The sequence below is a fragment of the Nicotiana attenuata genome, unplaced genomic scaffold, assembly GCF_001879085.1.
Source record: "Nicotiana attenuata strain UT unplaced genomic scaffold, NIATTr2, whole genome shotgun sequence".
NCBI classification, from domain to species: domain Eukaryota; kingdom Viridiplantae; phylum Streptophyta; class Magnoliopsida; order Solanales; family Solanaceae; genus Nicotiana; species Nicotiana attenuata.
The window spans coordinates 123,598-128,023 of record NW_017670248.1 but is presented as its reverse complement, the minus strand read 5'-3'; the positions used below and the strand labels follow the sequence as shown (position 1 = coordinate 128,023).

At 41.8% G+C, this 4,426-nt stretch overlaps 1 protein-coding gene across 1 annotated transcript in view; it reads left to right on the top strand.

Moving 5' to 3' along the window:
• Window positions 1–4,426, top strand: part of LOC109236643 — a 17,752-nt gene that overhangs the window by 12,715 nt on the left and 611 nt on the right. The gene's annotated exons all lie outside the window — the stretch shown is intronic.

Genomic DNA, 4,426 nt, shown 5'->3' with positions numbered 1-4,426 from the left:
CAACCAACAGTCGATTTACCTGAAGGAAGAGGAACAAGCTCCCAAGTACCACTCGTATGTAAAGCAGACATCTCGTCAATCATAGCCTGTCGCCATCCGTGATGAGACAGTGCTTCACCTGTAGACTTAGGAATGGAAACAGAGGACAAAGATGACACAAATGCACAATGGGATGGTGAGAGACGATGGTAACTTAAACCGATATAATGAGGATTAGGATTAACTGTGGACCGTATACCTTTTCGTAGTGCAATCGGTTGATTAAGAGGAGACAAGTCCGCAGTATTAGCAGGGTCAGGTGCAGGACGTGAATCAGCTGGGCCTGATGCTGGGGGCGGACGACGATGATAAGTCAGGAGTGGTGGAGCTGTAGAAGGTTGAACTCGACTAGGTGGTGGCGCTGGAGCTATAGTTGGTGGAACTGGACTAGGTGGTGGCACTGGATCTATAGTTGGTGGAACTGGACTAGGTGGTGGCACTGGACTTGGTGGTGATACTGGAGCTATAGGTGGTGGAGCTGTAATTGGAACTGTAGGCGGTGGAGCTATGGAGGGAGATGAATGGGAGATAGGGACTGAATCTCCAAAAGAAGGAACAGGTAGCACCTCGGAAATTTCTAAGTGATTAACGGAACCTGTGAAGTATGATTGGGTTTCAAAGAAGGTAACATCAGCAGACATAAGAAATCGCTGAAGGTCAGGAGAATAACATCGATATCCCTTTTGCGTTCTCGAGTAACCCAGAAATATGCACTTAAGAGCACGAGGAGCTAACTTATCTTTTCCTGGAGTAAGGTCATGAACAAAGCACGTACTCCCAAAGACACGGGGTGGAAGAGAGAACAAAGGTAAGTGAGGAAACAGGACAGAGAATGGAACTTGATTTTGGATAGCTGAAGATGGCATACGATTAATAAGATAACAAGATGTAAGAACTGCATCCCCCCAAAAACGCAGCGGAACATGAGATTGTATGAGTAGGGTACGAGCAGTTTCAATAAGATGTCTATTCTTTCTTTCAGCTACCCCATTTTGTTGGGATGTGTACGAACAATATGTTTGATGAATAATCCCATGGGAGTTCATAAACTGCTGAAATGGGGAAGACAAATACTCTAGGGCATTATCACTACGAAATGTGCGGATAGAAACCCCAAATTGATTTTGAATTTCAGCATGGAAGGTCTGGAAAATAGAAAACAACTCAGATCGATTTTTCATCAAAAATATCCAAGTGCACCTGGAATAATCATCAATGAAACTGACAAAGTAGCGGAATCCTAAGGTAGAGCTAACCCGACTAGGACCCCAAACATCTGAATGGACTAAAGTAAAAGGTGTCTCTGCTCGATTATCAAGACGCCGCGGGAAGTGAGAGCGGGTATGCTTACCGAGCTGACACGACTCACACTCTAAAGTGGACAAGTGAGATAAGCCAGGTACCATTTTCTGAAGTTTTGACAAACTGGGATGTCCTAACCGTTTATGTAATAAATCTGGTGAATCAGTAACGGGAGAAGTTATTGGAGCAAGACAAGATGCGAGTCCATGTGATTTTGCAAGGATAAGGTAATAAAGTCCATCTGATTCACGTCCGGTACCAATGATCCGCCCTGTACTGCGTTCCTGTATAAAAACAAGGTCATCAAGAAATAAAACAGCAGATTTAAGTGATTTGGCTAAGCGACTAACCGCTATGAGATTAAAAGGACTACCAGGAACATAAAGAACTGAGTCTAAAGGTAAGGAAGGAAGTGGACTTGCTTGACCTATTGCAATTGCCATGGCTTGAGACCCATTGGCCATTGTGCTGTTGGAAGAGATTGAGAATATGAGATACTAGTGAAAAGAGATTTGTTACCGGAAATATGATCAGATGCACCTGAATCAATGACCCAAGACTCAGAAGGTGAAGATTGGGAGACACCAGTCATGCTACTATTTGTTGGAACAACAGAGGTTAATCCTGAAGATGTCTGTTTACGTGCTTTGTACTGAAGGAACTCAATATAATCCGGTAAAGAAACCATTTGGATTGGATTTGTTGCATTTAATCCAACGGATTGTGAGTTAAAGGCTTCAGGTATGAATTCCATTATAATATCGTGTCGGAAAAAGCAGAAAATTGCTGGGATCACTGTTCACGCCGAAAAAATCACTGTAGCTTGCCGGAAAATTCCAAAGTTATCGGAATCTGTTGGAAATAGTACCAATGGACTCGGAATTGTGAGGAGAGCAAGCTGTCCTGAAGAAATTTCGCGAAAAAGTGGCCGGAAAAGGTGTCACGCGCCGGCGCGTGGGGTCGGAGCTTCGTCGGAAAATTTCTTCCGGCGGCGCGTGGCGGCGCGTGGGGGGTCTTCTGACGGAGAAATTTTTACGGGTTGGTCGGCGGAGGCCGATCTACTTCGTGGTGGTGTTGGTTTTTGCACAACACTGCCGAAAAGTGGTTTTTTGTTATGAACAGCCTCTTTAGTCGCCGGAAAATTGCACGGCAACGAGGTCTTTCTTCCCAGAGGCGCTGGAATGATGCACATCGACAATTTCTCACTTTAGCTCTGAAACCATGTGAGAATGCACGGGAGAAAAATATTATTGATATATTGACAATGCTACAATGAGCCCTATATATACACACATAACATATCCTACTCCTAATACATATTGGATTAGGGTTAGAGTTATTTACTCCTATTTACACGACTATTCTAACACAACCTCCTTAATTTCCTATAAATAGGTTATGAATTAGCCATCATAATCACTCAATTCTTAACCAAGAATTCATCTAGCTAATCATTCCTTTCTTCCTAGTCTTCTTTGTGAATTATCCAACACATAAAATACCTTCATCTTCTCTTCTTCCTGGGCAACTGTTTTGTGCAAATTCTAAACTTCTAGCCACGAGTGCACATGTTTGGAGCTGCTGTGGAACCTTGGGGAGCGACCGGCCTTAACGATTTTCACCTAGTCGGGTCGAAATCGCTTTCAAGGCAGTGGCTTGCCACGACACAGTATTTTTGATAAGTTTTAGTCTTCTTTCCTTCTTGTTCTTAGTCAATATTATCTACTCATTTTCCTTACAATTTGAAAGCGATTTTACATATAATATTGACTAATGGCCACCACTTTGAACAAAACACTTCCTAATCTCTCAAAGCTTGAGCCTTTAGATGAAAATAATTATAAGCGTAGGTCCCAGAATCTTTTAATTTTCTTTGAACAATTAGAAGTTGATTATATTTTGTTTAACGATCCTCCTGCTGATATTTTTGCTAATAGTTCTAATGCTGATAATATTGTTGTTGCTGATGATGCTGCTAAGAAGAAATTTGAAAAGGATAATAAAACAGTAAGAGGGCATCTGCTTAACCATATGACTAACCCTCTCTTTGATTTGTTTATAAATTATAAATCTGCTAAAGTCATATGGGACAGTTGGAGAAGAAATATGGTGCTGATGATGCAGGAAAAAAGAAGTATGTCGTTGGAAAATGGATCAAGTTTTAGATGGTTGATGATAAGCCAATCATGGAACAGGTTCACGAGTATGAAAACTTAACTGCTGATGTTTTGAACGAGGGCATGGAGATGTGTGAGATTCTTCAGGCTAATGTTTTGCTTGAAAAGTTTCCACCTTCCTGGAATGATTACAGGAATCAACTAAAACACAAGAAGAAAAACTTAACACTTGAAGAACTAATCAGTCACATGAGGACTGAGGAAGCAAACCGTCTCAAAGATGAGGAGTCTGAACGGCTTAAGGATAAGATGAAATCTTTCTCTCTTAATTCTTCTAAAGCTAACCTTGTGGAATCTTCTAGTACTTTTGTGAAAGACAGGTTTAAAGGAAAACAGAAGAAAGGCCAGAAGAAAGGACATGTGAAGAAGCATAATTACTTCGATAAGCCGGAGGGCCATATTCAAAAGTCAAAATTACCTTGCTATGTCTGCGGCAAAATTGGTCACAAGGCTTTTTAGTGAAACCAGAGACAAGGACAAAGCTCAAAGAATAGAGGAAAAGCTCCAGCCCAAGCCAACCTTACTGAGGGTGGTGATGTCATTGCTGCTATGGTTGTTGAGGCAAACATGGTGGCTAACAAGACTGACTGGATACTGGACACAGGCGCTTCAAGGCATCTTTGCGCCAATAAAGAGTTGTTTCACGACTTTGAGGAATCTGCTGATGGCGAGTGTGTCTACATGGGTAACTCCACTACAGCTGGAGTTATGGGTAAAGGAAAAATTCTCCTTAACCTAACTTCTGAAAAAACCTTAGCCTTGAACAATGTTCTGTATGTACCCTTCCTTCGTAGAAACTTAGTTTCTGGTGCGCTTCTCAACAAAGCAGGTCTTAAACTGTTTTTGAATCTGATAAAGTTATTATTTCTCGTGGGGGAGACTTTGTTGGGAAAGGTTCCTTAGTGGGG